General features: G+C 43.1%; 1 protein-coding gene across 3 annotated transcripts in view; it reads left to right on the top strand.

Annotated features, from left to right (window-relative positions):
• LOC122804862 overlaps nt 1-25,711 on the top strand; it is a 1,319,203-nt gene that overhangs the window by 1,129,536 nt on the left and 163,956 nt on the right. The gene's annotated exons all lie outside the window — the stretch shown is intronic.

Raw genomic sequence — 25,711 nt, 5'->3', positions numbered from 1 at the left:
GAAAGAAAAGCACGCAGCAGCAGATGAATCCTTTGGCCAATGCATCAAACGTAACAGATAAAAAAAAACTGCTTCAGGAAACACAAGAATTATGGGTGTTTAATGCAGGAAAAAGATGAAAAACACTTTACCTAGAAATATGAGTATTTAATACAGACAAGAGATAAAAAAACACAAGCTCTCAAAGCTTTCCAGCTCTCACAATCTCGCAATACACATGTACGTAAACACTGTTTTTTTTTTTTGTGTAATATATATATATATATATATATATATATATATATATATATACACATATATATATATATATATATATTATACACACAGACACGTACACACACACACACACACACACACACACACACACACACACACACAAGCATGTATTTTGATTAAATTATTTTTACACTTGCAAAAGCCTTGAGAGCTTGTGTTTTTTTAGCACTTGCTGTATTAAATGTCCGTATCTCTAGTGAATGTGTTTTTCATTTCTTGTCTGCTTTAAACATCAGTATTTATTGTTTCTTTTTTTTTTCAAAACAGGTTTATTGTTTTAACATATAAGAGAAATATCATAACAATTTTATACAAGTAATTAAAAATAGAGTATTTATTGTTTCTTGAAGCCATTTGTTATCAGAACTTCAGTTTGTTATGTACATAGAAAGGATGACCTTTTAAGCTTCAGTCTTGTGGTGAATTTCATGAAATCCATTTCTCAAACACATAACCAAACAATAATGCTGAGTGACTTAATCATAACTCGTTTATTAAGGCATATAAGCATGCAGTATTTTACATTATATTTTGTCAGATAATTCTATTAATTAATTTCCTTTAGGTGGCTATTTGTGATGTCTTAGCAATTCCCTTAGTGCTCTTTGGATACTTTCTGGAAGTGCTGTTATTTTTGTTTATTTCTCACATAGTCTTGGCATGCTGCATAAGTTTGTGTGATATGCTGATATGTAACTTGTTGACTTGATAGGCCTGTGGTTCAGTACGATAATTTCTTTATTTTTTATTTATACACTCTTTTATGATAGGATAGATGGGCTGGCCTGGCCCTTTGACCCTTTTCAGCCATAGCCCTGTGTTTGCATTGTGAGAGCTTTTGCTGGTGTTTGTCATTATTTGCTCTGTGTCATAATCATTCGTCTATGCAATTCATGCAGCTTCTTTTGTGCTTTACGATTGGCGCTTGTTTCATTCTAATGGCATTGCTCTTTCCATATCTGAGCATGCTACCTGTCTTTGTAACCATTGACTGGAATAGCCTAGAGTTTGTGCTTGTTTTTAATTTTTACAGGTGTTTTGTTGGAGGGAGGGGGGACTGAGTTCATTGACTACATGCCATTTTTTTTTTTTTTTTTTTCTGTATAGTATACATTTGGTCTATTTCTTTGTGTGCATTTTTTATGTATGTCGTGTTTACTACTGTAATTAGATATGAATCTTTGGTTGAATATCATATGGCAAAATGAAATTTCTAGCCAAGATAAGGCATTGAAGGAATGAAATTAAAGATGGTTATTTTAAGTAGAGGGGGTATAAAGGACAGCGACCCCTACATGGAGGGGGTGGGAATCACTGCCTCCACAGAAAAGTCAGTCTGTCCTTTTGCCTTCAGACATTTTGTGTTGTCTAGTAGTATAATTTGATTACTTGATGTTCAAATAAATGTCCTAAAGCCATTGTGGAGTATTTTTTTCAGTATGTGCATTGTCTACAATGGCTAAGGCTAAGGCAGCAAATTGTATATATTGTTTGTTTTTTCGGCTTTTCCCAGTTAGGGGTCGCCACAGCGGAACTCCGGTCCGCTAATGACTGGCAGTCGATTTTTATGGTGCCGAGTTGCCAGCCCGACGCCCAACCTTCAGAGAAGGCACGCCCATTCACGCATGCCTTTCGGAGGCCAGTCGACCGTGGGGAGGACATGCAGACTCCACACAGAAGGCACGCCAGCCGAGAATCGAACAGGAGAACCTCTTGCTATGAGGCAACATATATATATATATATATATATATATATATATATATATATATATATATATATATGCCTAATATAAAATATAATACAATAATCCACATAGTCCAATAAAATAAAAATAGCTGCTTTCTTGGTTTCCATTTCAAAGTAACACAAACACAGTAACCTTAGATGTCACCAACAGTTTTCAGTCCACACTGCCCCTCCAGGACACAGGATGTCTTTAAAAAACAGAAGGTTTAAAGCTGCAGGCCACTCCCAGGTCCAGTAAGGTGTATTCCACAGGTTAGTCCTGACTTGGTTCTCACTTTTTAGGCTTCTAGGATCATCCTTCATGTGATTCTTCAAGTGAAGAATTAACTTCTTGATTTTAACCCTCCAGGTTACTCTCTTTTATGCCATCATAACTGGCAATTAAGACCTTGTTCTCTAGCTAATATGCTGTATTTTCTGGCTATAGCTCTATAAAAATATTCTCACACTCCACACTGCAATGCACTTAAATAAACATTAGAACATTTTCCAAAATCTGCAGGCACTTTTAAAGGCACACTACATATTTTCTGTAGTCAGTATATTAGAGTTAACCCTCTCCCAGGAAAACACCAGAGATTCGAGGCTCATAACATTGGGATATATACTTTCAACAACCCATCAGCATTTGGGCTGTCCAGGTTGTTAAATACTATGCTACAAATATTTGCCCCATCTGCTGTTTGCATATAGAGAGGTACCCCAGGAATCCACAGGTTTTTCCACCCTTTGAGTTGCTCTATGGACGTAGGGTGAGGGGGGCCTTTAGATTTGCTTCGTGATAAGTGAGAGGGTGAGTGTGAGCCCAAAAGGAGGTCTCACTGTATATTGGAATGGTTGAAATGACAGTGACCACTGGCACAACCTCATATTGCCATCACTTTTCCTACCTAACCATTACAAATGGGGCATGATATGTTACAAAAGTGGAGTCCCTACCTAACAAACAGTACCTTAAGGCAAAGAATGTCCACTTTGCAACTAGATACTCTTTTTCTGTGGCAGAATATCTCCTCACAACATTCTTCAACTTATTGCTGACAAAGCACACAGGGTGCTTCTAACTTTGAATGTTTTGAGATACCACTGTTTAAGTAAAATTAGGAGTCAATAACACAGATTCAGAACATTGGCTCTGCTTTAATTCATTAAATGCTCTATCTGCTTCAAGAGATCATTTCTACTTTATAGGAGCATTCCGTGTAGTGGGTTTTGCCAAAGGAGAGGCAATAGATGCAAAATTAGGCACAAGCTTTCTATAGCTTCAAATGTTTATGGGTAATTACTAACATACCTCTCAACTGTCCAGATTTTTGCAGAATGTCTAAATTGTTGCCTCATATTTTTTGTCTATTTCTCATAAAATTGTGTTTTTTTTCCTGGCAAAATCAGTCCTCAATGATGTGTCAGTGAAGTCAGAAAATAATGGCACACATTTAAGTTTCAGACTCAATATCCTTCAGAAAAGTAATGCTAATACAAAACCTGTTATTCTATCAACTTTCTAAGTTTGTAAGGGCAATGTTTAAAAACTGTCCCTATTTTTGGGTCTTTGTCTCCCCATTATTTGTGCCTTTGTCCAGATTTCATGCTTTAAGAGAATGAGAGGTATGGTTACTAAGCATGCAGTCAAGAAGACCATTAATCAGCCTAGCACAAGTTCTCAGTTGCCCCATAGCTGTCTGCTTAAGCAACTTGTCCAAGGTCACATGGCAGACAAATGAAGGCCGAGGGACTCAAATTCTGTACCACAGAAAGGAGCTCTTTAATAACTCATAAATGTAATTTCTGTGCCCCAACTGACAGATTTGTACTAACTACAACTACCCAATTGGTCCAAGAAAAAACTTCACCTGTCTCTTAGGTGGGTACAGACCACTTTTATGGTCTTTATTTTCACCACATTTGCTCTTCCCAACCTTCTTCCTGTAAGATATCCCAGATTTGTGTCTTCCACCATGCATAATGCACTTTTCATAGCATTCACAGATTAGCCTTCCTATTTATTTATTTTATTTATTTATTTATTTATATTTGTTGACCGTGAGTGTCCGACTGGACGTAGGTCCATTTTCAGCGGAGGCCTGGGGAGAAAAGCTCCACAGTTAAAATAAACAGACAGTAGTTACATTGGATTACATAGCGATTAACAATTTACATAGCAATTACTTACAACATATTTACAGATGAAGAACATAGTACATCAGTAGACAACTAGAATCTTTATCTGTGAAGTACATAACAGACATTAACAAATGTTAAAATAAGAAGTTCCTGCTGTATAAGTACTAGGCTTATGAGCATCTGAGCTTGCTATAATCAAGGTAGTTAGTGGAGTGGAAAGGAAGGTAGTGGTTGGATGGGGTGGATGATATGAGAGTGGGAGTTGCAAGGGCATAGCCAGCATGTTTTTAGTTGCGCTTTTAGTAAAGTTTTGAAGTGGGTGAATTATGGTATGGAGGTAATTGTGGGTGGGAGGGAGTTCCATAATTTGGCTATGGTGCAAGAGAATAGTGCTTCACCAGCAGAGTTATTGGCTTTAGTGATCTGCAAGTGATTTTTGTTGCTGGATCTTAGTGGTCTGGTGGTGCGATAGGGTTGGAGTAGATTCTGGAGGGATGGGACATTTAGTGGATGGTTTACTAGTTTGTGGGCGAGTGAGTGTTGATACCATTGAAGGAGGTGAGGGAGTTCAAGCCAGCCCAGTTCAGCAAGTGAGAGACAGTAGTGACTATGGTAGGATGCCCCTGTGATGAATTTGGCAATTTTGTTGTAGCAGGTCTCTAGCTTGTTTAGATCGCATTGCCTTAGGTTGGTATATATTGGAGAGGCATAAAGTAGGGTGGAGATAAGGTGGGAATTTGCTATTAAAATCTTTGCTGCTTTGGTGAGAAGATGCTTATTTCTGTATAACGCTCCTAGTTTTTTGTGGACTTTTTTATGGTCATGGATATGTGAATGTCAAATTTTAGTTTATTGTCTATTTCCACTCCTAGCAATTTGGTGTGTTCAGCTGGGTATATAGTGGTGTTGTCTTTTGCTGTGATGCTAAAGTGAGAGTTGTTTTGAGTATGTTTGGTGGGTTGGAAGATGAGTAGTTTAGTTTTGTTTGGGTTGAGTATTAATTGGGCATTGGATAACCAAGTTTCAACAGAGGAAAAGGCTTCCTGTGTGACTTTTTGCAGTTTGGGTAGGGACTGGGCTGAGCAGATGATGGTCGAGTCATCTGCGTATTGTATGAGTGTGCCATTTGTGGTGGCAGAGGCTAGATTATTTGTGAAAACAGAGAAGAGTAGGGGTCCAAGGATGGATTCTTGGGGAACCCCTATGGAGACAGGTAGTTGGGGAGATATATCATTCTGCCATACAATGGATTGTTAGCGGTCAGACAGGTAACTCTGAAACCAGTTGGTGACTGATTGTGAGAAGGATAGGTTATTGAGGACAGAGATAAGTTGTTTGTGTGGCACCATGTCAAATGCTTTAGATAGGTCTAGGAAAGTAGCAGAGGAGAGATAGCCATTGTTTTTATGCTGAAGGATAGTGTTAGTAAAGGAGAGTAAGGCAGTGGTGGTGCTATGGTTTGGTCGGAAACCATGCTGAGTATTGGAAAGGAGGTTGTTAGTAAGGAGGTAGTCTGAGACCTGAGAGTGTACGCATCTCTCTAGTATTTTGGAGAGTGGAGAGATAATAGCTATGGGGCGGTAATTGGTTAGTTCTGTGGAGGATCTGCCTTTGTGGAGGGGAATTATATGTGATACTTTCCACAGTGTGGGAACATAACTTATGGATACTGGGTAGGCCAGAGCATCAGCTGCGATTTGTAGGTATTCACTTGGGAGGATGCCTGCTGCTAATTTGGTGGGTTTAAGTTTAGTTAAGGGTTTTTTTATGTTGGAGGTAGGTACAGGAGAAAAAGAGAAGGCAGTGGGGAGATTAGTAGTTGAAGGTGTGGGTTGGAGGGGAGGGGGGTTGTGTTGTTTAGCTAGTGATAGTATGGTTTGTGTGAAGTGTGTGTTGAATGAGGTAGCAATATTTTCTGAGGAGTGAGGGATGTTAGAAGGAAGGGTACTGACTTTACCTGGGTAGAGGATGGAGTTTATGGAGGACCAGAATTGTTTGGGGCTGTGTTCGGAGGAGTCTAGGGCAGACTGGTAGTATTGGAATTTGTCCTGTTTTATTAGCTTTTTGACTCTATTGCGTAGTTCTAGGAATTTCTGTCTAGTTGAGGGGGTCTTGGTTTTGCGCCAGTGCTCCCAGGCTTTATCCCTGTTTTTCATTTCTGACTTAGTGGTTTTCTGTAGCCACGGGGAGGGTTGTGCTCTGATTCTGGAAAGTCTTATGGGGGCATGGTAATTAAGGAGGCTCAGGAAGGTAGTATTAAAAAATTCAACTGCGTCATCAAGACTGAGGTACTTTAGAGGATGCCAGTTACATTCTTTGAGGGATGAGATGAATGTGAGTGGGTTAAAGTTTATTTTTTTACGTATCTGACGGTAGACGACAGGTTTAGTTTGGTATAGGTATTTTTTCAGTAGGAATGTTGGGGAGTGATCACTGAGGCTATCTGATAAGCAGTCTGTTATATATGACTGGGGGCTCTTACTGACTAGTATCCAATCCAGGATAGTGTGCTTGCTGGAGTTTTTATTTATCCTTGCTGGTGACTGGACTAGTTGGGTGAAGCCATGAAGGTGTAGATGATGGGTTGGATGGTTGCCAGAACAGGATTGTCAGTCAATATTGAAATCACCTAAAATGATAGTTTCTTGGGGGAGATAGTGGGTAGACCAGCTGAGGAGGTTTTCTAGTGGAGGGATGTTTTGGCCAGGTGGGAAGTAGCATCCAATTATGTTGATGGTTTTGTTTTGGTTTATTTTGAGGTTGGTATATATTATTTCTTCTTTGCCTATTTGTGGAGCTGATGATTTTAAGATCTGGATGTTTAGATGCTGTTTAAATATTATAGCTACACCGCCTCCTTTCTTGTTTAGCCGGTCTACTCTTAGTATGCCATAACCTGTAGGGAGTATTTGCTCACTGGTAATGTGAGGTTTTAGCCAGGTTTCTGTCAGGATGACTATATCTGGGGAGTACAAGTCTATGGTGGCATGGAGTTCATGGACTTTGTTGGATATACTTCTAATATTTAGGCTTAGTAGAAGGAAGTCATTTGGCTTTCTATTGGCTGTAATATGGGAGAAGTTGTGGTTTCTAGTCTGATTATGAGGATTGGGGTTGGAGATGGTAGGGCCAGGGTTGGGGTGGATATCTCCACTTAGGGCTAGTTTTGATATGCATGAGATTATTAGTTTTCTCAGTTTTTGAATGTGTTTGTTTATAAGGGAAACTTTATGATTGTGCTCTTTGGGTAATAGGTATGGTGGGGGGGTTACTATGTTAAGTTGTAGGGATGCTTTATGTTTGAGTAATATAGTTGGTAGAATACGTGGGGGGTGCATAGGGATGGTTCTTGAGTTGGTGGGAGGGGGGCTGAGTGAGGGTGAGACATGAGTGGTGGTATGAGTGGTAGTACAGTGGTAGTGGTTGAGTGCAGGAATGATAGAGCTTTGGTAGGATGTAAGATATGCAAGGAGAGTGCATGCAGTGAGCATAGGTAAGGTATGCTTGTACATGTTAGTTGGGGAGGTGTGATAGTAGTGGGAACATGGAGGAGGTAGTATTGGGTTAGCACTATGGTTGGCTACTGGACATATGGGAGGGGTTTGTGAGTGTAATAAAAGTGGGACCACTGGGGGCAGGAGGAAATAGGGGGCAGGGTGGGGAGTAAAGCAGGTAGAGACCCTGTTAGTTGCTCTTATGAGGGGACTGAAAACAATCAGGTAACAGAGTTAATTGATGAATGAACATATGATAATGACAAAGGTGGTTGTAGTTTTAAAAATGGTGCCTGCCACAGGTAATATTTATTAACTTTGGGATTGTCTTAAGATAATAAACAGGGAAGGGGGAGGGGAGAACAAGGGTGTGAGCAGGCAGTTCTTTGTACTGCTGCTAATGAGCCAAAAAGTACAGTTTTGTACCTACCATAAATGTAGATGTTCGAGGATTCCATTGCTGCAGTCCTTACTATTGGGTATAGTCCGCGTCCAGTCGGCCCGAATACCAGAGTATAAGGCTGACGTCGGTCAGGGCGCATTAGACTGACGTCAGTACGTCAGGGTACTAATGCGCATGACCGACGTCATATCCTCAGTCTTTTCTTGCCCCAGATGTCAGAAGACCCTAAAAAGACAAGTCCCAAAATACCTGCACCAAAAACATGTACAATATATACAAGAATATATACAAAAATATAAGCATGTAAACTCACCTACACAACCACCCCTAAACACAGAGGGGAAGGAGTTGGACTGCAGCAATGGAATCCTCGAACATCTACATTTATGGTAGGTACAAAACTGTACTATGTTCTTCGCTTTTTCCATTGCTGCAGTCCTTACTATTGGGTAGAATCCCAAAGCAGAGGTAAGGGAGGCTGGCAAATCATAAAGAAGTAGGAGCTGACAACATGCCTTGCAAAACAGCTGTGGCAAAACCAGCCCTAGACTTAGAGTAGATAGGAAGGTGATAATGCTTAGAGAAAGTATGCACTGAACTCCAAGTAGCTGCTTCCAAAATATCCTAGTTGCCACCCCTTAGAAATGCTGTTGAAGTGGCAGTAGCCCTAGTGGAATGAGGCCTAATCCCAGCTGGAATCTCCTTGCCATGATGGGAATAACAAAATGCAATGCAAAAGCCAATCCACCTAGAAATAGTTTGTTTTGACACAGGCTTGCCCTGTGAACTCAACGCAAAAGAAACAAACAACTGCTGAGACTGCCTAAAATCCTTAGTCCTGCTTAAATAATAACGCAATTGCCTGTGTACATCTAAAGTGTGCAAAATCTTTTCCCCTTATTTTGAGGGTCTGCATAAAAGTAGGCAAATGAATAGTTTGGTTTAAAGCCACACTAGAAACCACCTTAGGCATAAAGGAAGGATTAGTACGTAATGATACCCTATCCTTATGGAAAATCAAAATGGTCTCTACTGCCATAAGGGCCTGCAACTCAGACACCCTTCTTGCAGAAGTAATAGCCAACAGAAAAGCAGTCTTCCATGACAAGTATTTCAATTCAGCAGTAGCTGCAGGCTCAAAAGGTTGTAGAGTAAGTTTTTCCAACACAAAATTGAGATCCCAAGCAGGAGTAGGAGCTCTACGTGGGGGTCTTATATTCTTTGCCCCTCTAAGAAACTGCTTGAACAAAGGATGCGAAAACAAAGGTGGGTCACAATCATAGTGAGCTGAAATTGCTGCAGCATGAATCTTAATGGAAGAGAAGGACAAACCTTTGTCCAATAACTCAGTAAGATATTGAAGAGCCACACTCAAATTAGGCTCAGAAATCTCCAAATTCTTTGCTGTACTCCAAAATAAAAATCTCTTCCATTTTTCTCGTACACTCTCCTTGTACTAGGTCTTCTAGCTTCCATAATCACATTTAAAACTTGTTGAGGAAGTTGAGACCTGCTGTGTTTCAACACAGAATATGCCAGGCTGTTAGATGAAGAGAGTGAAGCTTGACATTGAGCAGATGACCGTCCTTCTGAGATAACAGATGAGGAATCAGAGGTAAAGGCCATGGAGGCTTCTTTACCAGACTCCGTAGTAGTGGGTACCAGTGTTGCCGAGGCCAATCTGGAGCTATCAAAATCATCCTTGGCCTGTCTTGTCTGACCTTTAATAGTACCTTTGGAAGAAGAGGCAGAGGTGGAAAGGCATACACATGAAGGTTTTTCCAACTGAAAGACAGAGCATCCACTTTCCAAGCTGTGTGATGAAACCCCTTTGTGCAATACTTTGGCAGCTGGTGGTTTAGTGGAGAAGCGAACAGATCTATGTCTGGAGTTCCCCATGACACTGTCAATTTCTGAAATACATGAAGATCCAGTTTCCACTCGTGGGGATCCATGATTTATCTGCTTAACACATCTGCTAAGGAGTTCTGTGCTCCTGGCAGAAACCTTGCCTGAAGAGTTAGTTAAATTGGCCCAAAAGGCCGCTTAAAGTTTTCTTGTAGTCCACTCTTTTTTCCCATTAAGAATAACTCCAAGCCATTTGCCTGATGTGTTTTTTTTCCTGGCAAAATCAGTCCTCAATGATGTGTCAGTGAAGTCAAAAAATAATGGCACACATTTAAGTTTCAGACTCAATATCCTTCAGAAAAGTAATGCTAATACAAAACCTGTTATTCTATCAACTTTCTAAGTTTGTAAGGGCAATGTTTAAAACTGTCCCTATTTTGGGTCTTTGTCTCCCCATTATTTGTGCCTTTCTCCAGATTTCATGCTTTAAGAGAATGAGAGGTATGGTTACTAAGCATGCAGTCAAGAAGACCATTAATCAGCCTAGCACAAGTTCTCAGTTGCCCCATAGCTGTCTGCTTAAGCAACTTGTCCAAGGTCACATGGCAGACAAATGAAGGCCGAGGGACTCAAATTCTGTACCACAGAAAGGAGCTCTTTAATAACTCATAAACGTAATTTCTGTGCCCCAACTGACAGATTTGTACTAACTACAACTACCCAATTGGTCCAAGAAAAAACTTCACCTGTCTCTTAGGTGGGTACAGACCACTTTTATGGTCTTTATTTTCACCACATTTGCTCTTCCCAACCTTCTTCCTGTAAGATATCCCAGATTTGTGTCTTCCACCATGCATAATGCACTTTTCATAGCATTCACAGATTAGCCTTCCTATTTATTTATTTTATTTATTTATTTATTTATATTTGTTGACTGTGAGTGTCCTGACTGACGTAGGTCCATTTTCAGCGGAGGCCTGGGGAGAAAAGCTCCACAGTTAAAATAAACAGACAGTAGTTACATTGGATTACATAGCGATTAACAATTTACATAGCAATTACTTACAACATATTTACAGATGAAGAACATAGTACATCAGTAGACAACTAGAATCTTTATCTGTGAAGTACATAACAGACATTAACAAATGTTAAAATAAGAAGTTCCTGCTGTATAAGTACTAGGCTTATGAGCATCTGAGCTTGCTATAATCAAGGTAGTTAGTGGAGTGGAAAGGAAGGTAGTGGTTGGATGGGGTGGATGATATGAGAGTGGGAGTTGCAAGGGCATAGCCAGCATGTTTTTAGTTGCGCTTTTAGTAAAGTTTTGAAGTGGGTGAATTATGGTATGGAGGTAATTGTGGGTGGGAGGGAGTTCCATAATTTGGCTATGGTGCAAGAGAATAGTGCTTCACCAGCAGAGTTATTGGCTTTAGTGATCTGCAAGTGATTTTTGTTGCTGGATCTTAGTGGTCTGGTGGTGCGATAGGGTTGGAGTAGATTCTGGAGGGATGGGACATTTAGTGGATGGTTTACTAGTTTGTGGGCGAGTGAGTGTTGATACCATTGAAGGAGGTGAGGGAGTTCAAGCCAGCCCAGTTCAGCAAGTGAGAGACAGTAGTGACTATGGTAGGATGCCCCTGTGATGAATTTGGCAATTTTGTTGTAGCAGGTCTCTAGCTTGTTTAGATCGCATTGCCTTAGGTTGGTATATATTGGAGAGGCATAAAGTAGGGTGGAGATAAGGTGGGAATTTGCTATTGAAATCTTTGCTGCTTTGGTGAGAAGATGTTTATTTCTGTATAATGCTCCTAGTTTTTTGTGGACTTTTTTATGGTCATGGATATGTGAATGTCAGATTTTAGTTTATTGTCTATTTCCACCCAAGCAAATTGGTGTGCTCAGTTGGGTATATAGTGGTGTTGTTTTTTGTTGTGATGCTAAAGTGAGAGTTGTTTTTAGTATGTTTGGAGGGTTGGAAGATGAGTAGTTTAGTTTTGTTTGGGTTGAGTATTAATTGGGCATCGGATAACCAAGTTTCAACAGAGGAAAAAGGCTTCCTGTGTGACTTTTTGCAGTTTGGGTAGGGACTGGGCTGAGCAGATGATGGTAGAGTCATCTGTATTGCATGAGTGTGCCATTTGTGGTGGCAGAGGCTAGATTATTTGTGAAAACAGAGAAGAGTAGGGGTCCAAGGATGGATTCTTGGGGAACCCCTATGGAGACAGGTAGTTGGGGAGATATATCATTCTGCCATACAATGGATTGTTAGCGGTCAGACAGGTAACTCTGAAACCAGTTGGTGACTGATTGTGAGAAGGATAGGTTATTGAGGACAGAGATAAGTTGTTTGTGTGGCACCATGTCAAATGCTTTAGATAGGTCTAGGAAAGTAGCAGAGGAGAGATAGCCATTGTTTTTATGCTGAAGGATAGTGTTAGTAAAGGAGAGTAAGGTAGTGGTGGTGCTATGGTTTGGTCGGAAACCATGCTGAGTATTGGAAAGGAGGTTGTTAGTAAGGAGGTAGTCTGAGACCTGAGTGTACGCATCTCTCTAGTATTTTGGAGAGTGGAGATAATAGCTATGGGGTAATTGGTTAGTTCTGTGGAGGATCTGCCTTTGTGGAGGGGAATTATATGTGATACTTTCCACAGTGTGGGAACATAACTTTCTGACAGAGATCGGTTAATCAAGATGGATACTGAGTAGGCCAGAGCATCAGCTGCATTTGTAGGTATTCACTTGGGAGGATGCCTGCTGCTAATTTGGTGGGTTTAAGTTTAGTTAAGGGTTTTTTTATGTTGGAGGTAGGTACAGGAGAAAAAGAGAAGGCAGTGGGGAGATTAGTAGTTGAAGGTGTGGGTTGGAGGAGGGGTTGTGTTGTTTAGCTAGTGATAGTATGGTTTGTGTGAAGTGTGTGTTGAATGAGGTAGCAATATTTTCTGAGGAGTGAGAGGGATGTTAGAAGGAAGGGTACTGACTTTACCTGGGTAGAGGATGGAGTTTATGGAGGACCAGAATTGTTTGGGGCTGTGTTCGGAGGAGTCTAGGGCAGACTGGTAGTATTGCAATTTGTCCTGTTTTATTAGCTTTTGACTCTATTATGTAGTTCTAGGAATTCTGTCTAGTTGAGGGGTCTTGGTTTTTGCCAGTGCTCCCAGGCTTTTATCCCTGCTTTTTTCATTTCTGACTTAGTGGTTTTCTGTAGCCACGGGAGGGTTGTGCCTGATTCTGGAAAGTCTTATGGGGGCATGGTAATTAAGGAGGCTCAGGAAGGTAGTATTAAAAATTCAACCAAGGCCATCAAGACTGAGGTACTTTTAGAGGATGCCAGTTACATTCTTTGAGGGATGAGATGAATGTGAGTGGGTTAAAGTTTATTTTTACGATCTGACGGTAGACGACAGGTTTAGCTTGGTATAGGTATTTTTTCAGTAGGAATGTTGGGGAGTGATCACTGAGGCTATCTGATAAGCAGTCTGTTATATATGACTGGGGGCTCTTACTGACTAGTATCCAATCCAGGATAGTGTGCTTGCTGGAGTTTTTATTTATCCTTGCTGGTGACTGGACTAGTTGGGTGAAGCCATGAAGGTGTACATGATGGGTTGGATGGTTGCCAGAACAGGATTGTCAGTCAATATTGAAATCACCTAAAATGATAGTTTCTTGGGGGAGATAGTGGGTAGACCAGCTGAGGAGGTTTTCTAGTGGAGGGATGTTTTGGCCAGGTGGGAAGTAGCATCCAATTATGTTGATGGTTTTGTTTTGGTTTATTTTGAGGTTGGCATATATTATTTCTTCTTTGCCTATTTGTGGAGCTGATGATTTTAAGATCTGGATGTTTAGATGCTGTTTAAATATTATAGCTACACCTCCTTTCTTGTTTAGCCGGTCTACTCTTAGTATGCCATAACCTGTAGGGAGTATTTGCTCACTGGTAATGTGAGGTTTTAGCCAGGTTTCTGTCAGGATGACTATATCTGGGGAGTACAAGTCTATGGTGGCATGGAGTTCATGGACTTTGTTGGATATACTTCTAATATTTAGGCTTAGTAGAAGGAAGTCATTTGGCTTTCTATTGGCTGTAATATGGGAGAAGTTGTGGTTTCTAGTCTGATTATGAGGATTGGGGTTGGAGATGGTAGGGCCAGGGTTGGGGTGGATATCTCCACTTAGGGCTAGTTTTGATATGCATGAGATTATTAGTTTTCTCAGTTTTTGAATGTGTTTGTTTATAAGGGAAACTTTATGATTGTGCTCTTTGGGTAATAGGTATGGTGGGGGGGTTACTATGTTAAGTTGTAGGGATGCTTTATGTTTGAGTAATATAGTTGGTAGAATATGTGGGGGGTGCATAGGGATGGTTCTTGAGTTGGTGGGAGGGGCTGAGTGAGGTGAGACATGAGTGGTGGTATGAGTGGTAGTACAGTGGTAGTGGTTGAGTGCAGGAATGATAGAGCTTTGGTAGGATGTAAGATATGCAAGGAGAGTGCATGCAGTGAGCATAGGTAAGGTATGCTTGTACATGTTAGTTGGGGAGGTGTGATAGTAGTGGGAACATGGAGGAGGTAGTATTGGGTTAGCACTATGGTTGGCTACTGGACATATGGGAGGGGTTTGTGAGTGTAATAAAAGTGGGACCACTGGGGGCAGGAGGAAATAGGGGGCAGGGTGGGGAGTAAAGCAGGTAGAGACCCTGTTAGTTGCTCTTATGAGGGGGCTGAAAACAATCAGGTAACAGAGTTAATTGATGAATGAACATATGATAGTGACAAAGGTGGTTGTAGTTTTAAAAATGGTGCCTGCCACAGGTAATATTTATTAACTTTGGGATTGTCTTAAGATAATAAACAGGGAAGGGGGAGGGGAGAACAAGGGTGTGAGCAGGCAGTTCTTTGTACTGCTGCTAATGAGCCAAAACAAAGACAAGTTAGTGTTTGAGAAACAATCACAATTGACCAACTTCTGCTCTGAAACTGTAAGTCATTTCTTAACCAATTTCAGATGGAAAAACAGGATAACCTTGTATCAGTAGGCCACTGTGGTCTCAGTTTAAATTAACAAACACACAGTATTGATCAGATTATGGATACTATCTGCTAACAGAAGGGAATAAGAGAGAAAGTGGAAGATGAGTGTGTGTGTGTGTGTGGGGGGGGGGGCTGCTTACAAGCCAAAGCAGAGTGCTCTCCAGGGGAAAATGAATATTGGCTCAAACAGGTAGACACATACTCAAAGTTAACTTTAGCTGTTTGCAGACAGTTCAGACCCAGACTGCGCTTTTCTTATAAAAATGATAAAGGTGGTACCGCAGTTGAATACTTAAGAGTGGTGTTAGGTCTAGAAAAGAAGAGTACAGAGAGGAGTAAGCACTTTGAGATAGTAAATATATATTATACAGAATACAAAAAACAAACTGAGCAAATAGCTACTGCATACAGGAAAATATGTCTTGAACCAACTACTAGTATAAGCAGATACTGAGCCAATTGGAAAAACATCTGTTAGAAGAAACCTCAAGACAGTTATGCAGTCACAGATAAAAATATAGCGAGCAGCACTCTGTCGAGGTTGTCTAATATGATTCTATCCACCAGTAACAGCACAATTATATAGAAATAATTAGACACCAGTATGAGCTGTCTACACACAACACAATTACATGAATAACATTAGTGAACAAGGTGCAGCTATGCAAATAGACTATACTATTATACGAAGAACAGCTTGGTGCAGACAAAATGCTAGCATGGCATAGTAACTTGCAATAATAAAGCATAAATCATATTAGATGTCTAACACAAGTCAACATAAATAGGCATTTACAGTTGTAAAACACTTACTGGAGAGTCACTGAGCTCCTCATGGGGCCTGTAGCAGAGTGGATTGTAGTTTTAAAAATGGGCAAATTTTATAGATTTTAGCACAGGCTGCACTTTTGGTAAGTGAATCCTCTGAACGATGACCATGTCATCCAGGTATACAGTAAAATCTTTGTCCATCTACCTCTAAAAGTGGATAGAGCTCCACAGAGGCCAAATGGTAACACAATGTACTGAAACAGACTGTCAGGGCTACACAGACTGCTTTCTCTTTTGCAGAGGAAGTAAGTGTTATCCTCTATTCCTTTCATTAAGTCCAGTGTAGCCAAGTATCTAACATTTACTAGCTTCTCTATCAACTTATCAAATCTGGGCATGGGATAGCTATCAAACTCTGAAATACTACTCGGTTTCCTAAAGTTGTTGCAGAACGTAATACTTTCCTCAGGTTTACAAACTAGCACTGCTGGGCTGTTCCAGTCACTCTGACTCTTCCACCATGCCTAGCTTGAGTATTTCTTAAACAAATCATTTATTAACTGGTTTTGTGACTGGCACTCTGTAAGGTGTCAACCTTTCATTGTAGGTGTTGTCTTTATGTTATGTTCTAGCAGTTTAGTCCCCCCCCCCCACCCCGGCATCTCTGAAAACATGCCTTTGTTCCTTAAATGAAATTCTGTTATTTCCTGCTTTTATACTCCTGACAAGGATTCTTCTATCTGTACTTCAAGACCCCCAAGGCTGTACTATGTAAACTTCAGCTTGCTAGCTCCATACAGAGTTCTGTAATTCCTCTCATGGTTTCAGTACATTAATGTGATATATTTGCTCTATTTTTTCTTTTATCTGGCTGTCTAGATTAACAGTTCACTGCATTTATTTTTCCTAGCACCTCAAATGGTCCATGTCATTTGGCCAGAAATTTGCTTTTCATGAAGGCCAGTAACACTTGTGTCTGCTCTCTTGGGTTAAATTCCCTAACATAGACAGTATTAGTATATACTCTTTGCAAGTATTGGGTTCTTTGCACATGCTCCCTTACAATGGGCTGTCTGATGTCTTTTCTTCTTTCCAGGTTTCTTTAGCAGTGTCAAGCACCCCTCTTGAAAACGTGCTATACAAAACTTCAGAAGGGGTAAATTCATTTGAAGCTTGTGGCATCGCATTAATTACAGACAGTAAGTGTGTAACACCTGGTCACAGTATTTGCCATCTACATCAGTAAGTTTCCTTAGCATGGATTTCAGTGTTTAATTAAACCTGTCTACTAATCCATCAGTTTTGGATAACACAAGGATGTCTTCAGCCATTTGACTCTAAAGCACACATGATACATTACCTTTGACATAAAGAAAGCATTTGTGCAATAAGTATATCTTTAGGGATATCCACAATGGAGAATAAGAGTGCAATTTCTCTGGTAATAACCTTAGCATTACCTTTACATAATGGCGCTGCTGTACAGTCTGTTATGAGTAGTGTGTTCTATTACCCATTGCTAGAGTTTACTAGTGGACTTACAATGTCTATAACAGTGCATTCAAATGGTACCTGTGTGACAGGCACTTTGATCAGGGGACTTTCATATCTAGGATGGGGTGCAGTTTTCTGGCAGGATGGATAAGAAGTACAAATGTTTTCTACCTCTTTCATTATGCCTGCCCATTAAAATCTAGCTTGTAGCTTGCTTTAGTTTGTCGGTCCAACACATGACTATGGCTTACTTCATTTTAGTGTCCCATAAGTTTTGGAATTAGTAACTGATGTAGAATATCTTCATTTTCTTTACTTACTCAACACAAGACGTCATCTTTTAACTCCAAATAGGAGTAAGAAGTCACAGGAACATCCTGTTCCCTGTCTTCCACTGTAGCCTTGGTTATGTTCTCTGTTGTCCTATCTAAAGTCTCATCCTCCAATTGTGTTTTTTTAAATTGATGTGAGTTTTATGTAAGTTCACTAACTTGCCTCAAGGTGAAAAGTGAAGCTTCTTCCTCTCAAAACTCGAGACTGCAGCCTCTTCTACATCTTCCCCTGCAATGGAAAGTTTAAAAAAAAAATCATGGGAGATAGATGCTCCACACCAGTGGTCACCCCCTCATTGGTCAGGTCTGACCATAAGCAAACCACCTTTGACATCCACATCCCACCCCCACCCCCCAGTAAGGAAACCTCCTTAAAAGACTTCTCCAAAGCCAACTTCATGCTACTGGAGTCAGAAGTGACAAACTTCACAACACCTACGCAGACGGGATCTGGAAGTTCAACTGCAGAATCCTACACTAAGGCACTGTACGAGCACATCCACTCGTGCATGAATCGTGCCATCCCAAATAGAACCAAGATGCTCTTCTCCAAAAAAGGAAGCCAATCTGGTGGTCCCCTGCTATAAACAAACATTACAACAGAAGGAAGAAACTGTTGAAGAAAAGAGGAAAATCCCAGGATGCAAAAAACTCCCTCACCAGCCTCAGTAAGAAGCTGAGATCCCTCATAAAATCCTCAAAAGCTAGTTACAAAAATAAAATTGCCAAAGATTCCAAAGAAAACCACAAGGCATTCTATAGTTATGTCAAGAATCTAAATGGCAATGCTCAGATCTGCTCTGAGCTACAACAGAATGGCATTAAATATACTGATCCCAAGGATATTGCCAATATCCTGGCAGATCGATTTAGTGCCAACTTCACCCCCCTCTCACCCCCTAAAGGACCCATCTCAATACCAAAAGATTGCTAAATTCCGATAATCACAGCCAAACAGGTAGAAACCACACTCTCCAAAGCTAAGAATACAGCATCCATGGGACCAGATGACATCCCAGGCTGTGTACTACATGGACTACAAAATGAACTGGCACCTCACCTAAGTGTCATGTTTAAGCATAGCCTCACCTCAGGCTTCGTGCCCACTGAGTGGCGCACAGCTGCAGTTATCCCGCTCCACAAGGGAGGACCCGCCTTGGATCCCGGGAACTACCGTCCCATCAGTCTGACAAGCCTGATCTGCAAGGGCATGGAACACATTATCATGGAACTTATAAACAAAGACATTGGCAACCTTCAAACACTGGACCCCACCCAGTTTGGGTTTGTGAAGGGCCGATCTTGTCTCCTGAATCTGATTGACTTCTTCAAATCAGTCTCCAGAGCTGTGGACGAGGGTAAGGTGGTCCACACAGCCTATCTGGACCTCGCCAAGGCCTTCAACACCATCCCCCACTCTGGAATCATAGATAAACTTACTAAGCTGGGCATAAATCCCTACGTCACTCGATGGGTTGCCAACTGGCTTACTGACGGAACTCAGACTGTAAAAGTAGCCGACTCCAAATCCAGCTCCAGACAAGTGACAAGTGGAGTACCTCAGGGTTCAGTCCTGGGACCACTCTTGTTTGGCATCTACTTCTCTGAAGTACAGGCCAACACTAAGGGACTCTGGCTAACAAAGTGTGGAGATGACTGCAAACTGGGAGCCATTATTGTATCCCCAAATGATGTAGATATTCTACAAAAAGGCCTTACAGAAACAGATGCCTGGTGCCAGAGCCATGGGCTCAAGCTTAATGCCAAGAAATCTATAGTTATCCCCTTTGGAAAAAAACATGTACCCATGAATTACCACATAGGTGGCAGGACGCTAAACATTGAAAGTGTGATGAGAGACTTAGGGACACAGGTGGACAGTGGTCTCACTTTCAATAACCACATCACCACAACAGTCAGGAAATTCTTCTATGTGGCACACCTCATCACTAAGGGCTTTTCATCCAGAAAAAATGAGGTCATTGTTCCACTGTACTCATCCCTCATTAGACCCATTATAGAATATAATGCCTCGTTTGGTATGTACCTCACAAGACATCTGCAACAGCTGGAAAGGCCACAGAAATACCTCACTAAAAGAATCACAGGCCTAAAGCAGATGCCACATGCTGACCGTCTAAAAAAACTCCAGCTATACTCTGTGGCATATCGTCTACTCACAGGCGATCTCTGCTTAACATATAAGGCCATGTCAAACCCTGAGCTGTTGGACATGCTCTACTTAAAGAAATCCCAATCCCTCAGAGCCACACGCTCCAGGGATCTAAACCTTGTCATCACAATGAACAAAACATGCTGGAGGGATAGGTTCCTGACCCAGAGACTCCTCATACTCTGGAATAGACTGCCCATACATGTCAAGCAGAGCGCCTTATTGGCCCTCTTCAAAAGGAACCTTGATGATTGGATGGGAGATAGGAAATTCACCCCTGGGATCATGCCAGTCTCCCTGCTAGACAGGGGCCTAGAGAAGTAAATATTATGGGAAGAAATATCCAGGGAATTGTTATGGCTAGGCTTGCATAGGCCCTAGGGCCGACAGCCTAGTACCAACCTATGAACCTATATCCTGCCACAGGTACTGTAACCTTTTTATGTCTTCTCCCATAAATAGAAGTTCTAACAAAAATCACTTCTTGTTCTACTGTCTCTGATATTAATACAGGCCTCTTAAGTGCTCTTTTTTATTTTATTTTCTCTCCCTCTGCCTTAGTATGTGTCATTATATCACCCTCTTAATTTCTTTCCTTATCTTTCCTTTCCTGTGTTTCCTTTTCACTGCAGAACAAAATAAATCATATTTTTTACTTCTGCAGTGAATATCTCTTCTGAAGAGTTTGCCTTTATTGCAATTTTCTGATCAACAGTAGTAGAAATGGGCACAGAAATCTGCTTTTTTTCCTCACTAGCTCATTTTTAATACTTGTTTTGTCTGAGGGTCCTCATTAAGTGCCATACTTCTTCTGTTTGTCTCAGATTAAGTGCTAATGCTACTTGTAATTCTTTGTACTATCTTCTCTCTTGCACTGAGAGGTTAGTATTAGTTCACCTTCTGTTCCTATACTGACAATTTTTACAGTACTCTATTAAATTTATGCTGCTCTTTCATTTGGACATTTTTTGATAACAAGCAGGATCCTTTTTACTCTCTAATCACAGCTAAATTTTAGCCCATGTTCTAGCTTCTATGACAACTTCCCTCACCGGGTTTTGATTCTGTGTCGCTATGAGTATCACTGCCTTGCTTCTCCCTCATTCATATAATGAATGGATTTATAGGTTCATAGGTTCATAGGTAGGTACTAGGCTATCTGCCTGAGGGCATTTATAAGCCTAGCCAGAGTGTGTCAGCTTTCACTGCCCCATTGATTAATTAACTGATCCTGTGTCAAGCAGAGCCAATAAAGTGATCCCAGGGGTGTATTTTCTGTTACCCATCCACTCATCAAGGTTTCTCTTGAAGAGTGTTAGTGAGGGGCTCTGCCTAATGTACTTTGGAATTTTGTTCCAAAGCATGGGGAGTCTCTGTGACAGGAATCTATCCCTCCAGCATGTTCTATTTATTGTTGTGGCGAGGTTTAGCTCACTAGACCGCGTGGCTCGCAGTGACTTGGATTTCTTTAGGTGGAGTATGTCCATCAATTCTGAGTTGGACATGGCTTTGTAAGTCAGGCAGAGACTACCTCTGAGTAAGCGATATGCCTCTGAGTACAGACAGAGTTTTTTCAGTCGGGCTGCATAGGACATATATTTGAGGCCAGTAATCCTATTGGTGAGGTACTTTTGTGGTCTTTCCAGCTGTTGGAAGTGTATTGTGAGGTACATCCCAAATGGGGCATTGTACTCTATGATGGGTCTGATGAGTGACGAGTAGAGGGGCACTATAACCTCTTTATTTCTAGATGTGAACCCTTTAGTAATTAGATGGACCTCATAAAAGGATTTCCTAACTACTTTGGCAATATGATTGTCAAAGGAGAGATTACTATCTACCTGGGTCCCCAGATCTCTTATTACCTCTTCTGTATTAAGGGGGCTGCCACCTATGTGGTAATTCGTGGGTGTTTTGTTTTTCCAAAACGGGATGACTATGCATTTTTTGGCATTTAGCTTGAGGCCATGACTTTGACACCATGTGTCTGTCTCAGTAAGGCCCTTTTGGAGGATGTCCGTATCAGCCGGAGAGTCAATTATGGCTCCCAGTTTGCAGTCATCGGTGAACTTGGTTAGCCATAGTCCTCCTGTGTTTGCCTGTACTTCTGAAAAGTATATGCCGAACAAAGGGGTCCCAGGACCGAGCCTTGTGGGACACCACTTGTGACTGGTTTAGAGTTAGACCTGGAACTCGCTATTCTTACCGTGTGAGTTCTGTCAGTAAGCTAGTTGGCAACCCTTCTCGTGACGTAGGGGTTTATGTTCAGGTTGGTGAGTTTTTCTGTATTACCTGAGTGGGGAATGGTGTCAAAAGCCTTGGCGAGGACAAGGTAGGCTGTGTGAACCACCTTTCCCTCGTCTATGGCATTGGTGACTGTCTCGAAGAAGTCACCCAGGTTTACTAGGTATGATCTGCCCTTAACAAAGCCAAACTGGGTCGGGTCAAGTGTTTGGAGGTTCCCAATGTCTTTGTTAATGAGTTCCATGATGATGCACTCTATAGCCTTGCAGACCAGGCTAGTCAGGCTTATGGGGCTATAGTTACCAGGGTTAGTTGTGGCCCCTCTTTTGTGGAGTGGAATAACTGATCTGAAGTAGGAGATTCATTTGTCTGCAACCTGTGGGTTATGGATCCGATATCGGATCTGAACCGGCATGGTTTACCAGCTATGGATCCGAGCTCTCAGCTCCTCCCCTCACCCATAATGCCCTGCTCTCCCTACATGACCTCAGATCTAGTTTGCCGCGCTGGTGACCAGATTAGTGTTCTTGAGCTCTTCAGCTAAGTGAATTTTTCAAGTTTTATACTAGTAAAATTTAAAGTTTTTTTGTGAAAGTTGAGTGAAAGTTTAGGTTTCCCTTTTACATAGTTATACTTGTTTAGTGTTTAATATTATTTTTACTTAGTTTCCCTCCCCTCGCTGGTAGCGTAGTGTGTGTTTGGGCCTGTTGTGTGTGTTTAGTTACTTTACTTTTCTACCTTTAGTTTAAGTAACTTTTTAGTTTTTGGGGATGTCAGAACAACCCAAAGCTGTTTTCTCTAAGTGCTCCGAGTGTGGCCATAAGCTTTCCCCTGCTGATGGCCACACTCGGTGCGTTCGATGCCTTGGGGTTGAACACCTCACTTCTGGATGTTCCATTTGTGCAGGGTTCAACCCCAGGGCATTGAAGGAGCGGAGGTCCAAGCTTGTCCTGGCGGGACTTTTGCCCCCGGATTCGGCTCCGGCCTCCGCTCCTTCGGGGGGAGCCGTTTCGACGGTTACCTCCTCTCTGGCTCCCCCTCCTCCTCCTGGGACTCAACCTCCCTGTAGTGGTTCGGAGGAGAGGGAAGCTAGAAGGAAGGACCGGAGGGAGAAGCACCATAAGCGGCGGGCCGAGACCTCTGTTTCGGCCCCGCCTGCCAAGCGGGCTTCTCCTCCGGCCTCCTTGTCTGCTGGTTCTCCCCCTCCTCGGCTCCGGTCACCCGTGTGCTTTTCACCGGGACCTGAGGAGGAGGAGACCCGATCTCCATTGAGGCTATCCAGGAGGCACTCAAGGCCTACCTCGGTAGCCTCGTCGAGATCGACCTATAGCTTGTCAGACGCTGATCTGGACCGGATGATGAGAAGGTTCATCCAGGCCCAGATGCAGATGGGAGTGCTCTTGCCTCCCCCCCCCTCTGGGGGGGAGCTCGACCCCTTTCTTTAAACCAATTGCTCCTTCTCCGACCCGCTACCCGGGTTCGGAGCAGTTGGAGCCGAGCAGCTTCGGAGCCGGGGGTGGGTCGGCACCGATAGTACTTGGTACTTCGGATCCGACCCTGCCCTGGAGCGCTTCGGATCCGACCTCTCGGAGCCTGGATCCGAACTTCAGATCCGGGGGGATCAGTGCTCCTTCGGCGCCGTCTGTGTCGGAGCGCACTGTCCCTTCGGATCCGAGCGCTTCGGCGCCGGCTCCGATCCACTCCTTGGATCCGAGGGGGAGCCGATTGTCGGATCCTTTGGTCGAGGTCGGCTCCCCTTCGGTGTTTGATGTAGTGGAGAGGGCCCTGTTGAGGGTCTCCGGACCCCCGGCACTTGCTTCGACTCCATCCCGTGCTCCATCTGTACTGGGTCAGGCTTCCACCATCCGGCCCTTGGGACAGCCCGCTCCTTTGCCCCAAGCTGTTCCCTTGGAACAGGTCACTGTTTGCGAGGAGTCCTCTGACAGCCCCCCGGAGGATGTTCCCCGCAAACATACGTGCAAAAGGAGGCACATTGACTCCCCCGAGTCTCTCACAGAAGACACGAACTTGGAGGAAGGGGAAGGCTCCCCAAGATCACCCCCTGAGGATGTCTCATTTGGAGACATCATGGAAATGCTCCACATAAGGGGGGGGTGGTCTGCCCCCAAGTCTTCCTCGGACAAGTCCATGTTCTTGGAGGCATTTGAAGCGGGCCCGTCTACCTCTTGGGTGTCCCCTCCTGCCGACCCCCTGGTGGACCTCATTACCACCAGGGCGTGGAAGGAACCGGACACCGTGGAGCCAATCCCAAAAAGGCCCGACCGTATTCTCAGTCCCCTGGCTGACCGTGCCCATTGGAGTAAGGGGCCTCCAGTAGATGCCATGTTGATGGCGGCTGCCACCAAGAGGGAACTTGCTCAGGAGAGTCCCTCAGTCCATCCCCCGAGCAAGGAGTCTCGGATGATGGACCGCTTGGGGAAGCGGATGTTTAGTTCAGCGACCTTCTCAGTGAGGGCGCTGAACTACCTGGCACATGTGATTAGGATGCAGTGTGATCTTATAAAAGAATACGCTGCATCCCCCCCAGAGTCCATGTCGGAGGAGGACAAAGTGCTGCACTCCACCCGTATGGCCACTCTCAGGTCTGTCACTAATACCTCTATGCGGCTACTGTCCCATGCTACAGAAGGTGCCGCTAGAGCCGCAGGGGCAGGCCTAGTTACCAGACGTCAGGCCTGGCTCCGTCATTGCGATTTCACGGAGCCCTTCAAGGCGTCATTTGCGAACGCCCCCTTCGATGGTTCTGCCCTCTTTGGCAAAACTGTTCGTGACACTTTGACCCAGAGCGAGAAGGATGGGAAGACGCTGTCTGCCGTCGGAATCCGCTTCTCTGTACCCCAGAGGCCCTATTCTAGGAACCAAAAGGGTCAGAAGAAGATGTGGTTCCGGAAGTCGCAGCAATCCCAGCCTGCTCCAGACAACCAGTCCTTCCATGGCAGAGGAGGACAGGGAGGATGCCGCCCTAGGGGCAGAGGGGCTCCCAGGAACTTCAGGTCCAGAGAACCCTTCTCTGAACGGCCCGCGCAGCAGCCCTGAAGGGTTGCCCAGCTGCTCCACTCTGGAGGCAGTCGGGGGATGTTTTTCAGAGCACCTAGCGGCATGGGAGTCCATAACATCAGACCGCTGGGTCCTCCAGATCATATCCAGAGGATACCGTATCCCTTTTCGTCACATGCCAAAATTGAAGTCCCTCCCCGACGTTCCACCCGGTCAGTGGGAGGCCGCTTTGGCAGAAATTGGCCATCTGCTATAGAAAAGAGCCATCCAGCCCATCCCCCCCAGACCAGATCGGATCAGGGTTCTACTCCAGGTTCTTTTTAGTGCCAAAAAAGATGGGGGATCTAAGACCAATTTTAGACCTTTCACTCTTGAACCTGGCAGTTCCCAAGGAGAAATTCCGAATGGTTACATTGCAGTCTATTCTTCCCCTTCTGGGAGAAAACCACTGGATGTGCTCTATAGACCTCAAGGATGCGTACTACCATATACTAATGGACAGGTGCTCCAGGAGGTTTCTCCGCTTCCGGCTGGGAGCCAGTCACTACCAATTCCGGGTCCTTCCCTTTGGTCTCACCACAGCCCCCAGGGTGTTCACCAAAGTATTAGCAGTGGTAGCGGCCCACCTGAGGCTTCAGGGGGTGCAGGTCTTTCCCTACCTGGATGAATGGCTTCTCACCGCCCCAACAAGGCATCTACTTCTCTTGGTGTGAGACTCCTTTCTCCATCTTGCTCCTCATCTGGGCATCACGAT

This window comes from Protopterus annectens, chromosome 6.part0 (genome assembly GCF_019279795.1).
Source record: "Protopterus annectens isolate FY-2018-M chromosome 6.part0, PAN1.0, whole genome shotgun sequence".
Lineage (NCBI taxonomy): Eukaryota > Metazoa > Chordata > Ceratodontiformes > Protopteridae > Protopterus > Protopterus annectens.
Note: the sequence above shows the minus strand (reverse complement) of the source record. Positions and strands in the feature narration are given on the sequence as shown.